Source organism: Halichoerus grypus, chromosome 5 (genome assembly GCF_964656455.1).
Source record: "Halichoerus grypus chromosome 5, mHalGry1.hap1.1, whole genome shotgun sequence".
In the NCBI taxonomy this organism is placed as follows: Eukaryota; Metazoa; Chordata; class Mammalia; order Carnivora; family Phocidae; genus Halichoerus; species Halichoerus grypus.
In genome coordinates, this window is record NC_135716.1 from 38,734,672 (window position 1) to 38,758,200 (window position 23,529).

The window sequence follows — 23,529 nt, forward strand, 5'->3', positions numbered from 1 at the left end:
GTGTGTGTGTGTGTGTGTACAGAGAGAGAGTGAGGGAGAGAGAGAGAGAGAGAGGAAGAGAAGGAGGGAGAGAGAGAGAAGGATTTATTTACTTTAAGAAATTGGCTCCCATGATTGTGGAGGCTTGGTAAATCCCATATCTATTGGGCAGGCCAGCAGGCTGGAGGCCCAGGGAATCCTTGATGTTGCAGCTTTTTTTTTTTTCAGTGTTTTTAAAACAAGCTGTGGCCAGTTTTATTAAAGAAAAATTTTGCGTGATTTACTTTTCACCAGTCTGTTCTGGCATGCTTCGAATGATATCAGAATCACCTGGATCAATGATAGCCAGGGTGCATACTCTGTAGTATTTCCCACATGCTGTGCCCAATTCAATATTATTGCCACTGTAGTGATGGACACCAGTTTTGGCCAACATGGCATAGTATTCTATTTCAGATTTCCTCAAGGCTGGGCAGTTGTTGGCGAGGATGACCAGTTTCGCTTTGCCATGTCTGATCATTTTCAGAGTCTGCTTGTACCCCAGCACGTACTTTCCACTTTTCATAACAAGCTGGAGCCTGGAGTTGATCGACTCCAGCAACTTTTTCGTCTTCTTTGCGGCCACCATCTTCCTGTCTTAGATGCGGGAAAAGCTGAAAGCAGTTTGCTAACAGAATTTCTCCTTCTTCAGAGGTGGTCAGTCTTTATTCTCTTAAGGCCTTCAACTGATTGGATGAGGCCCACCCACAGTATGAAGGGTAATCAGCTGTACTCAAAGTCCATCAATACTCAAAGTCTGCTAATTTAAATATTAGTCCCATCTAAATAATACCTTTACAGCAACATCCAGATGTGTTTGACCAAATATCTGGGTAATGCAGCCCAGCCACATTGACACAAAAAATTAAACACCATTCCCTCCCACAGCTCCCAATCTTTTAACAGAAGAGGAGACTGAGGCTTAGGGAAGTAGAACAACTCACTGAAATCATGCAGCTAGTGGGTGGTTTGACTCAAAAGCCAAGCCTTCACCACCATGTCCTGGATATGGTGCAGATATTACCCTCACATCAGGCTGGAATTGGCAATGGGACCCCAGTTCCTTGACCAGGTAGGCAGCTCACCCTTCCTCCTTTGTCACACCCAGTCAAGGCAACAAGCCAAGGTGATCTTAATTCAGATTCTTTCTCTTCCTTGTTTACTGCTCACCTTTAACCTTCTGACTCTCTCCTTCTTTCCCACTTCTCTGTTCCCTAGCTAAGTTTCCATCAGCACATGCTTTCCCTATTTGTGTTTGATTTTTTGATTTTTTATTTTTTTAAAGATTTTATTTATTTATTAGAGAGAGAGAGTGAGAGAGAGAGCAAGCACAAACAGGATGGAGGGGCAGAGGGAGAGGGAGGAGCAGGCTCCCCGATAAACAAAGAGCCCGAAGTGGGCCTCGATCCCAAGACCCTGAGATCATGACCTGAGCTGAAGGCAGATGCTTAACCGACTGAGCCACCCAGGTGCCCCGTGTTTGATTTTTTTTTAAGTTACTTCTACCATTTCACACAGATTTCAGGCACCATATATCTACCCTGAGAAAGCTCTCAGTCTCTAGCCACGAGTCAGCTTCTTATTGGACACGTGTAGTTGGGGCCAGTGAGGGGGTTTCTCTTCCTGGACCCCTCACTCCCAGAGCAGTGAGAAGACAAAAGACCTGAGTGTTCTTGGTCTTGAAGGGCAAGGGCTAGGCCTCAGTTGACCTTGAAGGAGGGGCCGTGTCTTAGACATCTTTGAACCCCGTGTCCATCAGCATCCAATCAGGAAAATGGAAACATAGCAGAGATTTGAAGCCGAGAGAAAGGGAAGGGGAAGGGAAGCCAGGGATTAGCAGCTGCAGGGAGCTGCTACCACTCCTCAGGCCGGGGAGCACGAGGGAAAATGGCACATCCAGAGAGTTCTCTGGACCAGACAGGCGGCTGCGGCGGTGGCTCTGTGGTCCTCGCTGCTGTGGGACCTGCCTTGTCCACCACGGCTGCCACTGCTGCTTCTAGAAGCTAGGAAACATGGCTTCTCCGGGTTTGGGGATGCTTTTGTAGACAGATGCCTGAAGTTGATGGGAGGAGGCTAAAGCAGAGGGTGTAGCTATGGTTACACAGCTCTGTGGATCCGCGCGTGTTAGTGGGGACGTCCGATCTTTCACTACTTCGTACCCGGATTAGGTTGGGCCCCCATTTCGAGCTGCCGTACCCCACTGTCTTCCCTCACAGCATTTGGTAGAGAACAACCGTTCTGTTTACCAGTTGTAATGATCTATTTGAGCCAGCTGCCCGCCGGGCCGAGGGCCGAGCCCCCCTCGTTTCCTCTCCTGTCCCCTGGTGCCTGGCGCTCAGTGGCTACCGGGGCTCGTGCCAACTGACACCGACCGGGACCTCAAGAGATAACCCTTGGCTATTTTCATCGAGAACGTTCGCAGAAAATCCAGGGGCCTCATGGGAGTGCCTGGGTTTTGAGAAGAAAGCTGGATGTGAGGCAGTTTTCCCTCCGCCGCGGCCCTATCGTTCAGCTTTTCACAGCGAAAAGGCCGTAAGGATGGGGGGGGGGGGCAAAGGGCAGTCCAAGAGGACTCGGGGGGACGCGCCCCCCTGCCCGGGGGCGAATCTGCGTAGACACTGGGTGGTTACTGAAGCAGGCGGAACCCGGACGCCGGCAGCCTGCCCCTCTACTCTCGCCTCCTCCCTTCCTCCCTTCGGCCCTCATTTACAGCTGGGAGCCGAGAGCCCACAAGCTCGTGGCCGCTGCCAGAGGACAAAGAAGGGAAAGAGATTGCGAGGGCGCTCCGGTGGGCAGGAGAAGCGGTATGCTTTGCCCCTGAGCCCTGGGGGGTCGGCACTGGGAGAACAGCTATTACTCTCGCAGAGAGGAATCCCCCCGGTCTGGGCGCCCCCCCCCCCCGCCCCCCAGAAGTTGCTCTTCCTCTCCCCGGGCTGAAAGTGCGCAGACTGATTTCTAGCCTCACGGGTGTTAAGCTCTCACACTAAGAGTGTATGAATGTGACTGTCAGATCTGACCGATGACCACTGCTTGGCTCCCTCACGTGCCTTTGAACCTTGTCCCAGGTCAATGCATTTAGCAGGCCTTGCACGTGTCTCAGCGGCTTCCCCACCTGCCGTTGGACCACTACAGAGTATCCTTGAGACTTCCGTGAGGGATACATATATTTAAATACATGTATGCTGTATATATTTAAATACCTTATACACATAAATATATAAGGTATTTCTATATATATATATAAGGTATGTATATATTTATATATATTAAATATATATATTTTTTCAGACGCAGGTATTCTTCTGAGGGAGGGATATAAAATGCATTTTAGGTTTCACTTATTTGTGGAACATAAGGAATAGCATGGAGGACATTAGGAGAAGGAAGGGAAAAATGGGGGGGGGAATTGGAGGGAGAGATGAAGCATGAGAGACTATGGACTCTGAGAAACAAACAGGGTTTTAGAGGGGAGTGGGGAGGGGGGATTGGTTAGCCCGGTGATGGGTATTAAGGAGGGCACGTACTGCATGGAGCACTGGGTGTTATATGCAAACAATGAATCGTGGATCACCACATCAAAAACCAATGATGTATTGTATGGTGACTAACATAACATAATAAAATTTAAAAAAATAAAATGCATTTTATCTTCCATGTCTTGATCATTTATTGGTGGCCACCTGGGGCGTGTGCTGAGAAGGACCCTGAAGGGCTGTGATCACTAAGTTATGGGCACCGGAAGACTTATAAGACTCTTCTATAAGAAATATGTTAAAAACCAAAAGGCTCCATAATTACATTTCTAAGCTTCCCTGGGAGGAATTCTGCTGCTTCTCCCAAGTGCTGAAATACCTACCTAAGGTCATTCCTCTCTTTCTTCTTTTTGTTAATAGCAAAATTTCCCTTCCTGTCACACTTGCCTATCACCAGACATGATGTATTTCATGGTATCATGGAATGTTAGAGCTGGATGATTCTTTAGAGAGCATTTCGCCTAAGTGTCCTATTTTACGCAGGGTGAAAATGAGGCAAAGGAGTCTGATTTTCAAAAGGTCAAACAGCTAGTTAACACAGGTCCTCTGCCTCCCATTTGTCTTCTCGGGACCCTCTGCTTCGAAGGCAAAAAACAAAACAAAACAAAAACCTGAAGACTCTGCTAGTAAAAATGCAGGGTTGCTGAGGATTGTACCACCTGGGGGCACATAGGGTCACTGTGGAGCTGCATAGTCTGGCTCTCTCACTTGCTAGATGAATAACTTGTAACTAGTAAATGGCTTAGTCTGACTAAGCCTCAGTTCCGTCATCAGTAAACTGGAGGTGAGGGTTCTGTGGATTACATGAGGCGATGAAGGGTGCAGCACTGGGTCTCGCTTAATAAATGTTGGTTATTTTTATCATCGGTGCAATGATCTGGTTGGACTCAATGATTCCTTCTTGTTCTGAGAGCCTGGGATTCAGAACATCAGCTGATAACACAAGGGACTGCCTCTGCACTCCCTGTGGTGGGCTGGTGGGCTCCATGTTTTTATCAGGACTGTTCTATTCAAGTAAGATGACACCCAGAGAGTGAGTCCTTTCGTAACTATAAGGCATTATTCATTGCTTATTTCAGCTAACATACTTGTCATCATCATCATTATAATGACTAGTATTAATAACTTTCAAGGTATATTCTATGAATATGGTTCTGATTCCAATGGCAAGTTTCAAATCCACGAAGGACTCTGTAAAATTCTCAACCCCCCTAAGTAGAACCTCTTTTTGTCAACCTTTTTGTTCAGACTTGTGTCTTTAAACTGATTATTCTCAACAAGGTGGTGTTTTAGGTTGATCTTTATATCCTACTACAGTTTTAATTAGTATCATATTTATATTTGCTTTTTATTGATACCTTATTCCTGGGCTTGCATCCATAGTCATTTCCTAAAGGGCACGGTTTTTAAAAACCTAATAAATAAATTATAAATGTCTGTGTGTGTGTGTGTGTGTGTGTGTGTGTGTGTGTCTAGGCTGAAGTTAGCACCAGCTTCTGAAGAGTGAGCATTAGGTGTTCGTGAAGGGGAATGCTGTCTTGAGGCAAAATCATCTCTTGTGCCTCCAGATGTTGTCTGTGCGCAAGTCCCAAAATACGTCATTTCTCTGCTAAACTCCTCAGCGACAGGATGGTCTCCAGTCCAACCCTGTGGTCCTGATCCACACCATGTGTACCAGGAATTGGCTGGGAAGATGCTGTTGACGTGAAGTCCACTGATCGCCCATCATCAGGCATCTTGAAGCCTCAGCAAGCACCCTGGGCCTGAGTGCCATCCTTCTGGAAATGGGCTTCATGTACAAAATCCAATAGTGGGGCACAGCAACACTGTGACAAGGCCTAGGGAATCTGAAGTGTCCTTCATGGCTGGAGTTCATGGATCGATTAGGGAAAACTCCCTAACTTTGGGTCTATTATTTTTTCATAAAAAGGAGGCATGAAGACAATGTGGAAAAGCAAAGGCTTTGCGATCAGAGCGCCTGGGGTAGAATCCTGGTTGGACCCTGCCGTGGTGTTGGCCATTTGACTCTAGGGCCACCTTAATTCTTCTGAGGGCCAGTTTCCCATCTATAAACTGGAGGAGGATTATACATCCACCGCTGATTTATGGGTTCTTGAGAGGATTACATGAGGGATAGAGACCCACATTGGTATGGGTTTATTGTCTCTGGTCATGGACAAGATTGCCGCTAGACCGAGAGGGTTAATGTTATCAGGACTCAATTTCCCTCACTCAATCTTTTGGTTCCACTTTCCTCTTTCTTAGCTTTATTCTCAGCCAAAAATCACCACACTCCCATCAATAAAAGAACTTCTCGTTCTCAACAAAAGCCCTAGAACTTGAATTCACTCCAGCACTGAATGGCTTGCGTCATGTTGGTCATGTTTCTTAAACCAGCCACCCATCACCAAAGGCATGCAATACACTGATTCATTCATTTATTCAACACATAATTATTGAGCATCTATTATGTTCTTAGGACTTCTCTGGGAGCTGAAGATATAGCAGTGAACAACAACAACAACAACAAAAACCAAACAAATACATAAATAAAAAGATAATTTTAGATACAGATTCAAAGTCGGAGGTTCTGTGTGGGGACCAGGACTCTGGTCTCTATTCAGCAAGCTCCCTAGTGAGTCTGATGCCAGGGGTCTGTGTTGCACATTTTATCGGAAGGTATAAACACAGCATAAAGAACATGCTCCAAAGACCCAGGGAGCAGCGTTCAGCTGTAAGTTGCCCTTTCTTAGGTCAGGAAAGTTCGCAGACGGGAAGAGAGTCAACAACAACACACCATGATGATAGCTTCAGGACAGACAGGAAAACAGTCTGCTTGCTTGAAGAGCAGGAGGGGGCAATATAGTTGTTCAGGGCATCATTTCTTACCCTGGAAGTCCCCATCACCATCCAAGCCAAGATTCAGATGTTTCCCGCAAATATAAAAATGAAGATTTGTTTGGTTCCTCTCTTCGCAGCTTAAATATCTGTAAAGATTCAGGATCTGCAGGAACGAGTCAGTTTGTGTTCTAGATGCAGGTGTACGTGTTTAGGGTCCAGTGTTCATTGATTGTGGTTGATTATCATCCCACCAGCTGTCCCTCCTCTCTTCCCTTCAGAACAGCTTATTCGATCTCATTTCCTCCCCTTTCCCCAGAAGGTAAACTCTTGCCAAAAATGTTTCTATGTATGGAGGCCTAGAGGCTTATTCCTTGGAGGCAAAGAGCAAGAGGTGCTTTGAAATCTGGTTTTACAAGCTGCTTTGCCAGTTTTCCCAGAGGTAAGAAACCAAAGCTGAGGCAGAGCAATGCCAGATACCCCTTCCAGAATCTTTTCACGGAAAGCCACCCTGAGGCTATTCCTCTGACCTTCTCCTACTCTGCTCCTTGTTCTTCCTGTTTCCTTCTTGGGGAAACATCTGTAGGCTGTGTGACCTCCTTTTCCTCTGATCTTTCTGTCTTGCATTCCCGCCTTTGGGCACTATCTTTCCCCTCTCTGAAGGTCACAAACCAGGGCCTTGCTAGCCCATGTTTGTGGAAGTGCTCAAGTGAAGTGAAGTTTATCAAGCAAAGGAATGATTGCCACAGTAGGGTGTGGGAAGGGGAAGACTATTTTTTTAAATTTATTTATTTTTAAAGATTTTATTTATTTATTTGACAGAGAGAGAGAGCACAAGCAGGGGGGGAGTGGCAGAGGGAGAAGCAGGCTCGCCACCGAGTAGGCAGCCCAATGTGGGGCTCAATCCCAGGACCTGAGCCGAAGGCAGACACTTAACCAAGTGAGCCACCCAGGTGCTCCAGGGAAGACAATTATAATGGAACAAAAGGAAGGCAGGGTGTAGTTCCCAACACAGGGAATAGGCAGGTAGGTGAATCCTTACTGGATGCATTAAGTATCAGATGCAGAGGAAGCAACTGTTGTGATACCACTCTGGATAACAAGGCAGGAGAGGGTTAGAACCACTCCTTTAGGACCCTCCTTCTGGATCATTCCTAGATCATCACTTAAATGGAAACATAGATTAAAACTGGAGGCTTAGCACTATAAGAAGGCAGAGTGGAAATGCCCCAGAGCTCATCCTGTCTGGGCTCATTGTATAGAAGAGGGAAGTGAGGCCAGCAAAGGTGGGGGGTTGACCACAGTCACCTAGGGCCTTTCAATGAGAAAGCACTGCAAGTCATAGGCAGAAGCCAGGGAGGCCAAGGGTGGCTGAGACTCACCCAAGAGTGCAAGTCTTAAAGTCTATCATGTAATATAATGAAGAAAAAGTTGCTATCATTTAGTCATCGGATGAAAGAATGATGAGTCAAAGTTTGACTTTTCTGACAAATTCTTCTCTTTGTAGTAAGACATGTGGTAGAGTGCGGACAGCTCCATCTGTAGAAAATAGCTGGAAATCTAATGGCAGCTCCTGATTTCTCTCTCTAACTTATGATATCTGGTTCTTTGGGGTCTGGCAATTTCCACTGTTTTAAAAGAGCACATTGAATAGAATTTGAATCCTAAATAAAAAATAGTAACAATAAAATAAAAAGAGGAGAACGTATTCAAATCACATGTCATTTCCTGCCTCCAATCCAAAATTCTCAGCAAGGTGTTAGTCCTTAACCGGTCTGCTTTGTCCACCCTCTGACTTCGTCATACATCTGAGCTACTGACTTCATTATTTCTAAGACTAAGTTATGTGTTGAAATTCATCAAGTCTGGGAAAGTGGGTTATCTGTTTCAGTATGTGAGAAGTTATCTCCTTTTTAAACATTTATTTTAAACAGTCAGATGAATTGTCGGTATTAATGTCTGGACTTTGAGAATTGAATCCAAATGACAATACAGTCAGGGATTCACTTTAAAAAATGTTGTTTGACCTTATATACTAAGGTGAATGGGGGTAGAATTTCCTGAAGCCAAGTTCAGATGCGACATCCTTTCCAAAAGAGGCCCAATTAAGATCACATATCAAGTCACCTCCTAGATTTGCATGTGAAAAGGCGCCATTATGGGGGCAGCAGAGTGTTTGCACCGTAAATTATAAAGAGATGTTTCTCTCTTCTGTCATCAAGACACCATTTCAGCCATTTCCATATTAATTTTGTAGGCTGGGAAACCCTTGCCATTAATTATATCTGTTCAAAACTGGAACGAGCAGAGATAGGTTGGTAATAAAATAAGATGAAGCAGAAAACTGTGCAGAATACCTCGTCAGCTGATAGTGTTGGGAAAAGCAGGTCCAGAATTATCTGTGTAAAGAACCCAGCCCACCAGAGGGCAAGAGATGGAAGTTGTCTTTCCGATACACTTGTCCGTATGTCCTCTCCTCTTCCTCCTACAGGGCAAGCTCACCAGAGTCACCGCATAGCCCTGGGAGCCTTAGTTTCCCTCCTCCACAACTAGACCCCCCCCATCCCCCACTGTCTACCTGCTTTCTTGGTTCGCTTTGGCTCACAACACACTCAGTGGATCCATTTTTCTGGGTGGGCCCGACTTCATTTTTTGGTTTGGTTTTGTTTTTTAGCTTTCCCCATTTTTAAAAATTAATTAGTTAATTAATTAATTATTTCAGAGAGAGAGCGAGAGCAGAAGGTGAGGGGGAAGGGGCAGAGGGAGGGAGAGAGAATCTTAAGCAGGCTCCACACCCAGCGTGTAGCTGATGTGGGGCTTGATCTCACAACCCTGAGGTCATGACTTCAACTGAAATCAAGAGTTGAACACTTAACCGACTGAGCCACTCAGGCATGCCTAGCTTTCCCCATTCTAATGTATGGCCAGGGTGAAAACTTACTGCATTTGAGAAAGCATAAACACTTCAGGGAAGCTGTGGCTTTTTCATCATTGTGTTTGGTTCAGCCCGGAGCCCTCAAACCTGGAGAACCTGCTGGACGGAGGAGGCCTGACTTCTGGGCTCATCACACCTGCTGGCCCAATGTCTCAACCTCACTGGGCTCCTCCTGGAGGAAATTAGGAGGGTGGGCTGAGTCTGCATGTCCTCCAGGTCTTCCGGAGGTGACAATGTGACTAAGGATCATGACCTGAGCCAAAGGCAGACGCTTAACCAACTGAGCCACCCAGGCGCCCCAGCAGATTATATTTTCCCTAAAATGGAGCACACAGTGAAAAATAAAATAAGGGTTTTGGGCTGCAATATGCTGAGGGCTCCCTGAACCCCAGCTGTGCAAAAAAGCAGTTCAAGGTGCTTCTGTATGTGAGTGTGTGCGTGCTTTCGTTTTTTTCTCTCCCTGAACCTGCTGCTGGAATCTATCGTCCTGTCCTCTCTCATAATCTTCTCTGCAGTGTAGATGCACTCTCCCAACTGGAGCTCCATTTGCCCTGCCAAATCCCATTCTGAAAATCAACTCTCGAAATGGCAGCTTTAAGGGGACACAAGTGGGGCTGAAACTAGGGAGCAGCCTAAAGGAATGGCTTGACTTCAGAAGTTAAAGAGAATCCTAGAGGCCCCATGGAGTGAGTTCATGTTTCCTGAGGATCCTGCTGGCTCGTGCCGGTTGAGGTGACCAGTCTCACCAGATGGGAAGTGTGACTTTGTGCACTGAGCTGTAATTGCCCATGACAATTGTAGTCTTCTTCCTGCACCCAGAAAAAGAGATATACCAACAAAACCACCAACCAGAAACCCACACTGTTTGAGGCAGATGTCCTATTAAAACTGTAATTGTCTCCATTACAGAAATTCCTCCCCATGTTCTCATTCTTTGTTTCATGTACCTATTTTTCAATAGTCTTCCTCCATCCACTTCCCTCAAATCTCCTGGTGTCTCTTTTGTGGAAGAGAACAAAAGGAATTGCTAACCTTGACTTCTGTCACTGTTCAGATCTATAAGAAAGTATTTTTCTTGTAAGTTTCTCATAGAGGCTCTTGCCTTGGACATTGCATTTTTCCATCCATCCATCCATCTATCCATCCATCCATCCCATATTCATGCATTCACTGAACCCTGTGAGAACGTTGTTTGTTTTGGCTTGCCCAGAACTGTTCTCTCTTCTTCTGGCAACAACCCCATTTTCCTTTGGGAAAATGCCTTCATTCATTTTCAATCCATGCGGTTCAGGTGAAACTGACCCCAGCAGCCAGCAGCAAGAATGCCTATATCACCGATACCTGGCCACCGCCCTGCCTCAGTGATTGGAATAAGTGGTCAAATCAGAGTCAGTCTGACTCTTCAGTGTGTGGCTGGAGCTCTTGGGGAAGACAATCTCTCATACGGCTCAGGTTGCCAAGCTATAGGAAGGTCAGTGTGGAGTTCCCAGTAGCTATGCGAGAAGAGTGAGGCCAGCAGAGGAGAAACAGAAATCGAGATGGTGAGTGAGCAACCACGTCCTGATAGCCTGGTGAAGTCCCTGGATCCAACTGTTTCGGTTCTAGTCCCTGAATTTTTCAGTCTTGTAAGTGAATACATATCCATTTCATTTACGTCATTTCGAGTTGGGTTTCTGTCACTTGCAAAGGAAAGAGTTCTATCTATCTTGTGCCAGGTCCTGAGACCAAGATAAACCAATTTCAGAACCCAAGCAGCCCAGTAGGGTGGTTGAGGGTATGACTGTCGCCTGCCTTTGAATTCTGGCTCCACTATTGACAAAGCACATGACCTCACATAAGTTCCTCTGTGCCTCGATTTACTCACCTAGAAAATCGTGAAGGGTATAAAGATTACCTAACTCATAGGCTATTGTGAAGATAATCTAATTTATTAGAGTGTTTAGCATGGTGCCTGATCTACAGTGAACATTTAATAAATATGAGCTCGTGGCAAATTGTGGTCAGCAGTGGCTAGACACAATCAACAAGATAAATACCAATATTCTCATGAATCTGCTTTGTTACCTTCCTCCTCCTCTCTATCCTACTTGTATAGATTGCATTATTGTTCCTAATTCTTAACACACCATGGGTATTGTAAGCACTGGTATTGTTTGCTCCTGAGTATATCTGCAGAAGTTGACTGACCCATCATCACCTTTCTCCCCACCCCAACCCAATAAGGAAGGGAGGACATGCCATATGGGAAATTGTCTCCAAGTACATGAAATGGTTGCTTCCAAATACACTACTGGACAAGCTATTCCAGAAAGACTCACAGAACAAATTAAAATACTTAAGTCATAAGATTTATGAAGTATATTTAAAACACACAGCAGTGGCAAGAGGAGAAAGATGAGGTCAGTTAATGCACTTAGGGTGCTATTGTGGTGGAAGGACCACACTGCCTGAATCCTGGGGTAGGCAGTGTTCATAGGTCCTGTCTCTCTCCACCACTTCAGCTCTCCCTGCTAATAGTGCGGTTACTAGGACCAGAGTTGAGGTTTGAGCAAGAGGACTGTGCAGTAAAGGATTACTCAGCGGGCTTGAGGTGCTCAAACTCTGTACATTCCAAAGAAAGGACTGGTTCTTGACTAACTCTTGGGAGATCACCCTTGAGCCCTTGGAATAGCCTGCCTGATAAGAGTATCTCTGTTTACCGGGGGCCTTGGGCCCTGCCAGATAGTTTATGCTAACAATGTGATTTATGGTAGTGGCCTTGGGCCATGTGTTATCAGTTGGACCCCTAGGGAGCTGGATCTGAGTAGTTAAGGTCCAATAAAAATTCTGGACACTAAAGCTTGTTTGAACTTCCTGCTTGGCAATACTTTGTAAGTAGTGTCACATGTCATTGCTAGGAGAATTAAATGTCATCCATACAATTCCACTGGGATAGGACAACTAAGAGCTTGTACCTAGTTTCTCCTGGACTCTGTAATATGCACCTTTTTCTTTTGCTGATTTTAATCTTTATCCTTTTGCTATAATAAATCATAACTGTGAACTTAACTGCTTTTCTGAGTTCTGTGAGTCTTAGCAAATCATTGAAACTGAGGGTGATCTTGGGGATCCCTGACACAGGGGCCCACTGATGGAATGTGCCCTGGGCCAATGTCACATACTTAGGTTTCTATAGCCATGTAGGAACAAGTGTGCCTGGCTTCTGCTATTGCCTGCCGATTGGCCAGTCGAGCAGCTGTGAGTTTTATTTGAGTTTCCTGGGCATGGGACATGTGGGACCTGTAGGATATAACCAATAGGTTGCCAAATTAGGAGATGATGAATATTAAATGGTCACACATATTTAATGCTTCTTGATATTTAGTCTTATATATATTTAGTACATTATGAATATTTGGTACTCAGATGTATCATAAATATGAGGTATTTCTTGGTTCTTTCATCCTTCTCTACATGTGACTAACATGCTCATGTTCTCCTTGCTAACTACTTCTTATATTTACACTTCATACATCCCATGAGTTCTGCCTTTGACAATCACACTTTTTGCTTACTAGCGCCTTATTTATATTTATATGTCTTCAGATAGTTTGCCTAGGTTTGCAAACTATAAGCGTAATCATTTACTAGAATTGAGTATTCTCAAAAGCATGCACATCACAGGGACACAGCCTGATAGGTGAGTTAGGGGAGGAGACTCACAAATCTATCACTGAATGCTTTAGTCCTCAAGTACCTCAGTTCCGGAAGGTCATTGTGCTGAGGCCCAGCACATACATGTCCTGATTCCTGGCCTCATGGTGGCTGGCTGCCTCCTGAAGTTTTTCACTTCTATTCATTGTTCTTGTGGAATAATGATACTAGTGATAACATCAGAAATCACATATTTAGAGCTACCATGTTCCAGGCATTTTTCTAAGCACTTCATATAAAGTAATGCTTCACAGGAGCCCTGTGAGGTAGGGGACATTTTAATCGCATTTTAACAGAGGAGAACATAAGACACAGATGAGTAAAGAAAGTTCCTCAATATCAACAGCAGAAGTAATGGTAGAGCCAAGAATCCCACGCAGGAAAGCTGGCTCCAGAAACCCTGCTCCTAGCCGCTGCATTCTGCTCACTTCCAGAACAGTGGCAGAGCCCTTCACTTGCACCTTGGCTGAACTCAAGTTCAAGCCTTATAAACATTGCCAAATGTAAAATATTTGAACACTGAAAATGCTTAGGCTGAATGTTGATAAGAAACTAGAGTGAGTGAAGGTAGAAAGGCCTTAATATATATTAACCTGTGGCAAGACTGGTGTTCAGAAGGACGTCTTACAATTACCTTCATTGAAAGATGGCCACGAAGAGCAGAAGTTCAAAATGGTAAAGTGGCATCTAGTGCTAGCACAGGGAAGGAGACGTTCTTAAGAGAGAATTCTACAGGGAAGTGTTATGGGTAAGAAGTTACCTCTCTACGCGTATATGGAAAATGTATAATAAAAATGAACATGAGCACCCACACCCCTTCAGATTTCCTGGATATCTGTCACAAAGTTCACCTGTCTACTTACATACCCCAGAATTGGGAAGGTTAACAAAAAAGGGGGCCCAGAAGCATCTAAAGGGTGGATGAGATCAGAAGGTGTCACACTCAGGAGTAGACATTTTAATATTCCTTCCCTTAAGCCACATACTTTGAATGTTTATGGCAATGCTTACAGACAGTAACTGTTGGGGTTATCTTGTGGAGGCGGAGCCAAAGAGTGGAAACTGACCACGGTTGGTCAAAGGACTTGAATACCAGTGTTGGCTCTGCTCTCCTTGTGTGGCACTTTGCGGGTCCATGAGCCCAATTCTTGGTCTGTTCATTTGCAGAACTCGTGACCATATACCTGTGCTAGGGAGTTATGAGCGCTGTGGGATGGGGACGCAAGGCCAGGAAAATGATCTGCCCAGTGTCGGGCATACAGTAGGTGCTCAGTTAATGAAAGTGAAATCTGAAGCACATGTACATTTCACCAAAATATCCTTTTTGATGATGCGCTCCTAGATTTTACCCATCCTGGATTCCCTATTTGCCCTCAGAATGTTGGCAGGAGACAGACTGGGAAATGGGTTCCTGGCTTGAAGTAAAATTTTCTTGACAAAACACATTTTATTCTCAAGGACTTCTGAAAGAAAAAAATCTCATGCGGTTTCTTGGAGACTGAGTGCTTCTCTATGTGAGCATGTTTTAAGGCACAGTGGAGTACAGAATCCTCTAGACTGGAATGGAATAGGGAGTAAGATCTGGTAAAACGTTGTCTACCCCTGCTTACTAATCCCGACAGATACTTATTAATCCTGGTAAAGTCTTTTTGAAGTTTCACAAAGATCCTAATTTTACAGAATGAGAAGTTTTGCTGAGTCTCACCACTCCTCTTGCCCCTTCTCCCTTCCCCTGCCACAAGTCAATGATCCCGTGGGCAATAACCCCCTTGTAATGAACCCAACACAAACGGGCCCAAGCACTGCACCTGGTATCAGCCTCCACACTCAGCCTTTGTCCAGGAGAGGGCGTTGCCACCAAACGTGGCCTCCTGATTAGCCCCCTCGCGGCAAGTCACTATAACTCCCTCAGCTCAGGCTGTGCAAGTCTCCTCATAATTAACCTCTCCTTTTACAGCTAATGGTTCTTACAGTGAGGCCTCTAATGTAGGGCAGCCCGTAATTCACCCTGAGGGTTTCTTTCCACGTATGAAACCAAAGCATTTTTAAAAAGAGTCTTTCTATGCACAGCAGCCGCCTAAGAGTTGCTTCGAACACAAATAGAAAATGCCTTTATCACTCTGAGGATAGTCCCACTGGACCTGGGTATGATTTCCTGTTCTTCCCCTTCAGTTTTTCTTTTTTTTTTTTAACAAAGAAGATCAAAATTCATTCCCATGTAGGCGTGTTCGGTGATTATATATATATATAATATATATAATGTATATATATGTGTATATATATATGTATGTATGTATATAATGTAATATATATTATATATATATATATATATATATATATATAATGGTCTGCCCTGGTATTCCTGGGAATATCAGACTATGGGTTGCTGCTAGCTGGAATTTCAGAGAACTTTTTTTTTTTTTGGAGAGAGAGAGAGAGATGGGGAAGGAGCAGAGGAAGAGAGAGAATCTTAAGCAGGCTCCATGCTCAGTGCATAGCTCGATGTGGGGCTCAATTTCACAACCCTGAGATCATGACCTGAGCCAAAATCAAGAGTCAGACACTTAACTGACTGGGCCACCCAGGTGCCCCGAATTTCAGAGAACTTCTAACCTGAGAATGATATTGTCCTTAGGAAGCCTTCAAAGATAGTCTGTACTGCCCACTTGTGAGTTCAGGGCACACTTACTGAGGCTACAAAGACTAGAACCTTCTAACAGATAACCTGCTAAAAATAATTCCTACTGGAAAACCAAATAAATAAAAAAACCAAAAATAAATACCCAAATGAAAGTCCAAGATCCTGAACCAAGAAAGACAATGAGTGTGGCATCTACCGACTCTATTTGAAAGAGTGAGCAGTTGGGAGGTAATCATACTAAGGAAAGCTAACATTTATTACTGGTTGAGGCCATGCCAGACACTGTCCTAAGCACTTGATAATCACTCCCTCACATAATCCTCAGGACAATCCTATAAGGTAGGTGGTATTAGTCCTATTTTACAGATGAGGGCTCTGAGATGAACACACAGGAAGCCAGAAAGTGTTGGCACGTGGCCATGAGCTGGCTCCTGGCCACGCTGCAGCCAAGTTCATATAGCTGCCCATGTAAAGATGTCCTCTGGGAGCCGTCTTGGGTGAGCTGCTGACCTTCCTGGCTATATATAGGTGGCATCTGATGCTATATTTTCTATTGCACAGCATTATAGCTCCAGGAAAGTTCTTCCTTCTAAAACCACCTCTCCAGGCTGTTCTATCTAAGCTTCTCCTCAACACAGTTAATTTCTAGATACCAATCCTATAGCCATGTCAAATCACAGGGTGAGTAAGAAAATCATCCAATGAGCATGCACTGAGTTCTTGCAATGTATGGGGCTCTGAGACACAGAGATGGAAAAGCCAAAGTCCTTGGACTCAAGGATTTCATAATCTGGTGGTAGAGACAGACAAGTAAACAGACCATTCCAATACATGCAACAAATATTATTGTAATAGGTACAAATAGCACTTCATTTGTACTAGGCACTGTTCTTAGCACATTTCATAGATTTTTCTCATTTAATCTTCACAGTAATCCCATGGGTAGCTGTGGTTAGCATTTTGCATATAAGGAAATGGAGGCACCGAGAGGCTATGATTTAGCCTTAAGTGGAAGAGATGGGATACCGAGTCCAGGCAGTCTGGCCCCAGTCCTGCACTTTAAACCAGGCTGCTCTGTGACCTCCGTCCTGATGGAGGCAAGCACGGAGGAACATACCAGCACAGAGGAGGAACACTGCCTCAGGCAGGGAGGCATCTTTCCAAATGAGGGGGTCCCAAGTTGGATGGAGTGATCTATAAAACCTACTAGTCCATGACTAGACAAGACACGGTTGGGGGAAAAATTAAGCGTGGTACAGGCACATCCTAGAGTATATATTGTAGTCAGGAGCGATGGGCTGGCAACATGGCAGCATGGATATAGTTTATGAGCATAAGACTAAGTGGAAAAAGGAAGACACAGAATGGGACCTGTAGCACCATGTCATATGTGTAAATTTAAAATGCATACACAAGAAACAATGATACACATATATAAGAACATGTATAAATAAAATTATTCCTATCAAAGTAGAATGGTTGCCTTTGGGGATTAAGATGGAATTCTAGTGGAGAAAGAGATAAAATAAAGCAAGAGAAGCATCATGATGGTAGTGTACTGTGAAAGGAAGGGAATAAGTAAGTCAACCTTGGGTCCCTGAGAGAAGAGGAGGGTGAGGAGGAGGAAGAGGAGAAGGAGGAGGAGGAAGAGGAAGATAAGAAGGAAGAGGAGGAGGGTGAGGAGGAAGATGATTCTTATTAGTGTCTGTCAAGCACATACCCTCCCCAATGTCTATCACCCAGCCACCCCATCCCTCCCACCCCCCACCACTCCAGCAACCCTCAGTTTGTTTCCTGAGATTAAGAATTCCTCATATCAGTGAGGTCATATGATACATGTCTTTCTTTGATTGACTTATTTTGTTCCCATGCTGGTAAGTTCTATTTACCATTTCCTAATAGAATGTTTATGCAACTATTTTGAAAAGAGCCATTTTCAGTCCTCAGAAAAGTTGGCCAAGTCTTTATTGGAAATTCGAACTGGCATATAAAACAAATAAATGATTGACTTAATTTTTTTTTAGAACAAAAGTACCTAGAAGAGAATGTGAAAGTCAGTCAGGAGGGATGAACAAACAGAAAACCTTCTCTGACCTTTGGAAGTCAGAGAATAGTCAACAAACTGATTTAGGCAATTTCACTGCTTTGAAGGTTTCAAAGAAGACTGATTTCTGTTTGTTCTGCCACCATTTGGAAGTGCAAAGATCAAGGACATCAAAAGTGTTATCTGAGCTTTCGAATGTGTTTGTGAAATTGCCAATATGTCATGGAGGCATTTCTCAGAGATCTGCATTGTGGCACTTTTTATCTGTGTCAGTTTGGCAGGTGCCATCTGATCAAGTGAGTGGCCCTTCCGGCACACCAAATGCCTTCCAAACGCCTCCCAAAGGCATGCCAGAGAGAAAAGAAAACCAGCCATTTCCTGTGATTGGGAGTCAGAGTTAACCAAAGGGCCTATGATGACTTCCTGAGGATGTTTAGTTGGTCATTACTGTGGCTGACAGCTGGTGCATGAAGCTTGTAGTCTACACTTCATGAGCAGCAGTATTAAATCTTCAGAATCACAAAGACGTCCAGTCACCCTCTGTAGTAAGTGCTACTTCAATAAAGTTTATCCGAGGGAGTCAGTCCAGGGCTGATATGGTACTCCCCATCGTCAGGGACCCATACTCCTTCCTGCTTGCTTCTCTGCTGTTTGTGACTTCCATTCTCAAGTTCACTTCATGGTCCAAGTCTGCTGCCGATGCTTCAGCCTTTCAGTAGGAAAGAGGATGGGAGGAGAAGAACATGCCCATCCCTGCTACCTCCCTTTAAGGAGACTTCCTGGAAGTTTCTTTAGAATTTAGTCCCAGGGCTACAACTACTTATTGGAGACTATAACCCAGTTAAAATTTAGGGGTCTGTTACCACAGAAAAGGTAAAAAGGATTTTAAAGGACAATTAGCTAGTTCTGCCCCATCATCCTTCAGGACTCAGTTCAAATGTCCCTTCTTTAGAGAGACCATCGGAGCCCATCCTGTCAATAGCAGGCCTTCCCTACTTATTCTTCATCACAGAACTTGTTCTACTTTTTATGTTCTTTCTCCTTCACTAGAACAAAGTTTCTTGAGTATAGGGACCTTATCTGTCTTGCTCTTCACCTCCATACCCTAGTGCCTCACAGTGTGTGGCACATAGTAGAAACTTGATAAACATGTGGAATGAATGAACAAATCATGAATGAGCATCCTTAGCAGAGAAAACCAATGTGGTATTGAGGCTAAATATATAAGTTCTGGGATTAGACAGCCTTGATTAAAATCTTGGCTCCACCTCTTATTAGTAATGTGACTGTGGGCAGTGACTTAACTTGTCTAAGTTTTGGCTTCTTTATTTGTAAAAATGGAGGGGGTTGCTTTTGGGAGAATGAAATGAGTTAATACATGTGAAATGTTTACCTCTCTGCCTCCTGGATAGCTAACAATAAAGGTTAGTCTTTATACATGACCATAAAAATAATTATAATTTTTGTTATTATTGAGACCTATCTAGTCCAAAGATTCAAAGGAGGCATCCCAGAGGAAGAGACCTTAGAGATGAGCCAAGGGGATAGGCAGGAATTGACTAGACAAAAAAAAAAAAAAGGGTAAGGGAGAACATCCTAGGAAGAAACCACATATGGTCTTGGGGCAGGAAGTGATATGTTAGAATTAGAAAAAAAGTCAATGGGGCCAGAGTGAAGAGAGGAAGCATAGTATGTAAACTGAGACTAGAAAGGAAGACAGGGTTAGAACATGCAGGACTTTGTATTATGAACTTTATCCTCAGTGCAAAGAGAAACTACTGAAGTGCTCTCAGCAGGGGAGTGCAGAATCAGATTTGTAATGTATATGTTGGGATTATTGCCCTTTAAAAAGTGGAAGAGACATGAGATCTCCAATGAGCACACACCAAGGAAAAACCACGTGAGTGCACATTGTGAAGGTGACTGTATACAAGCCAGGAAGACGGTCTTCACAAAGAGCTGAATCTGCCAGCACCTTGATCTTGGACTTCCCAGCATCCAGAACTGTGAGAAATAAATCTGTTATTTAAGCTACCAGTCTATGGTATTTTGTTAGAGCAGCCTGAGCTAAGACAACCTCCCTTATTTGTGGATTGGAAAACTTAATGCTGTTAAGACATTGATGCTACCCAAAGTGATCTACAGATGCAGTGCAATTACTATCCAAATTTTAATAGTGTTTTTTTACAGAGATAAAAAAAATCCATCCTAAAATTCATAGGGAATCTCAAGGGACCCCAAACAGTCAAAACAGTTTTGAAAAAGAACAAAGTTGGAGGTCTTGCACTTACTGATTTCAAAACTTATAAAGTTAAGTAAATCAAAACAGTGTGGTACTGGCATAAAGACAAACATATAGATCACTGGAATAGGAAAAAGAATCTGGAAACAAACCCTCCTTTATAGATGGTCAAATGATTTTGGACAAGGGTGCCCAGACTATTCAATGGAGAAAAGATAGTCTTTTCAACAAATGTTGTTGGAAAAACTGGGTATTCATACTCAAAAGAATAAAGTTGGACCCTTACATTACACCATATATAAAATGGACTCAAAATATAATAATGGAATATTATGCAGCCATCAAAAGGAATGAAATCTTGCCATTTGCAACGACGTGGATGGAACAGGAGGGTGTTACACTGAGTGAAATAAGTCAATCAGAGAAAGACATGTATCATATGACCTCACTGATATGAGGAATTCTTAATCTCAGGAAACAAACTGAGAGTTGCTGGAGTGGTGGGGGGTGGGGGGGATGGAATGGCTGGGTGATGGACACTGGGGAGGGTATGTGCTATAGTGAGCGCTGTGAATTGTGTAAGACTGTTGAATCACAGACCTGTACCTCTGAAACAAATAATACATTGTATGTTAAAAAAAAAAAAGAAGAAGAAGAAGATAGCAGGAAGGGAAAAATGAAGGGGGTTAATCGGAGGGGGAGACGAACCATGAGAGACTATGGACTCTGAGAAACAAACTGAAGGTTCTAGAGGGGAGGGGGGTGGGGGGATGGGTTAGCCTGGTGATGGGTATTAAAGAGGGCATGTTCTGCATGGAGCACTGGGTGTTATACGCAAACAGTGAATCATGGAACACTACATCAAAAACTAATGATGTAATGTATGGTGATTAACATAACATAATAAAAAAAACAACAAAAAAAATAGAATTACCATGTGACCCAGAAATTCCACTTCTGGGTTTAAGCAGAATCTGGAAGAGATATTTATATAATAATGTTCATAGCGGTATTATTCACAATGGCCCCAAAGTGTAAAAAACCCAAGTGTCTGTCAACATTGATGGATAAACACAACGTGGTATAAACATACAATGTAATATTATTCAGCCTTAAAAAGGAAGGAAATTCTGACACATCCTACAATGTGGATGAACCTTGAGGATGTTACACTAAGTGAAAATGCCAGGCACAGGACAAATATCGTATGATTTCACTTATATAAGGTACCTGGAGTAGCCAGATTCATAGAGACAGAAAGTTGAAGGGTGGCTGCAGGGCCTGGGGGCCCTGGGGTTAAAGGATATTATTATTTAATTGGTACAGGGTTTCAGTTTTGTAAGATGAAAAGAATTCTGGAGATAGATGGTGATGATGGTTGCACAAAAATATGGATGTACTTAATATCACTGAACTGTATACTTAAAAATTGTTAGGATGGTAAATTTTGTGTTCTGTGTTTTACCACTATTAAAAATAATAAACAATAACTCCTGAATTAAAAAGAAATACAAATTATAATTAATGAATATCAAGATTTTAGATAAAAATAAAGTGAACATTTTTAATTTAAATTTTAAAATGTTCATTAAATATTATTAATTTTACAAAAATAGAACAATTTGTAGTACTAATATAGACTGTCCATCTAGTTGCCAGTTTAAGTTATGGATATTAGATTTCAAAAGTGTTATGCCTAGATCAACAGATACTCAAATTTATGAGGAATACGCATTATTTAATATTGCAGATATGTCACCATGTACAACTGTTGTGAATGCCATGAGTACCTTCAGAACCACAAATTGGGACACGACGAGAATCAAGAAAAAATGCTCAACACTTCTGGGAAACAATAGCTCATTAGTGCCAGAATCTATTGCATTCATGCTGAGAAGAAAGATTTGAAAGGTTAATGAATTTGTCTTTTCTTCTTGAGTATTTCTGCTTCTCAAGTCTTCGTGCTCTTAGGCAGTGTCTATGTTCACAACATTCAAATACAATCTTGTCTCAAAGGCAACACCGGGGATCAGTGCTTCCTTGGAGCCTGCAAGTGGAGACTCGGAGTTATGAGCCATGCTGTGTGAACTCTGAGCACCAGACCCCTGGTGACTGAAGTACCCATATATCGCTCAATAAATTTATTGTTGGTGTGTGTTTGTGATATGTGCGGCCCTCTAAAAGCACAAGGCCCCCCTCTCTTGGGCCAAAGCATGGCACTGTGGAAGCCCCACTTGCTATTCCTTGAAATGAAAATGCACCATTAGACTCAATCTATCTACACAGTGAAGGCTAGAAGGTATGCTACCCAGAGAATTTGTTTGTCTGAGTGGGATATTCGGGTTTAAATTTTCTAGATGGCAGCCATATTTTATCAGCTCCATGACCTTGGAAAAGTTATTGATGAGTTGTATATCCAGGTTTTCTCATATCTAAAATGGGGATTAAAATAAGACCTACATCATTGCATTGAGTGAAGATGAAATCAGAAAATGCATATAAAGTTCTTAGCAGTACAGTTGGCCCAGGGAGGGTATTAGTGATAATGGTGATGATGATATGGATGGCAAGGCAGATCTTGGGGAAAATTCATGTTCCGTTACAGTTTCTGGGATAGACTGGCTGGTACTCAGAACTAAGAGAACTATTTGGATTAGTGTGTGACTTAATCATCAAGATCTGAGGCACAGCTAATGTTCTTTAAATCTGGAAAATAGAACAAGGCTTTCTGAGGTACCCGGCAACCTATGGATAGTTGTGTGGCTGCTTGAGCAGACCCAGAATGACCACCAATGAGATTAAGAACATCAGGTTCTCTGAAGAACTTGAGCACCCTTAGGATACGCTGCAAATATCTGAGTGTTTACTTGTCAAGTTTCAGGGCCACAGGGAGGCCTTCATGTCCAGGAAAAAGGTCTTTGCCTGAAGTTGAGTGATTGATTGGAAGGCCTGTTTTGATGAGAATTGAGTTCACCTATCTCATTTTGTGTACAAAATTCCATAACAATTGCTTTCTGCCATTTCTCTGCTGAACTGTGGACCATCTAAGGGAGAGAAAAGAAAAAAAATAAAAAAAACAAAAAAAAAACTTCAAAGGTAATTTCTTTCCGCTCCAAAAACAGTCTTGGGTTTTCTGGTTTAACAGAGAATTAAGAAGTAAGCATGCATCATTTATTTCTATGCAAAAAACATTCTTCACTTCAAACAGCAATTAGTGATAACATTTCTATCTCGTGTCATGATGAGATTTTTATGCTAATCATCACATAGCAGTAAATTAATCATTTGGGCACAGTTAGAGAGAATGTATATTTCATGAGACAGATATAGATATCAAGATCTGTTTGATATTTACTCAAGGTAAATGGGAAGCATCTCAAATTATTATGAAGGGAGCATACTAAGCAAATAGGACTGTGTGGCGATGAAATGTATGCAGCGTAGAAGCATGAGGATTTTCAAAACACTCTTGGTGTCATTAGTGTAATTATTGTGAGGAAGGTGGAACACTCCGGGGAACCCAAACTCCAAATCATTCGCAGATGCATCAGAACCCTCGAAGCCACATCCTAACAATGTCAAGGG

The 23,529-nt window shown here is 43.2% G+C and overlaps 1 pseudogene; it reads right to left on the reverse strand.

The window, feature by feature from the left end:
* Window positions 1-209: 209 nt before the first annotated feature.
* Window positions 210-623, reverse strand: LOC118555930 (large ribosomal subunit protein eL30 pseudogene; annotated as a pseudogene).
* Window positions 624-23,529: the final 22,906 nt, after the last annotated feature.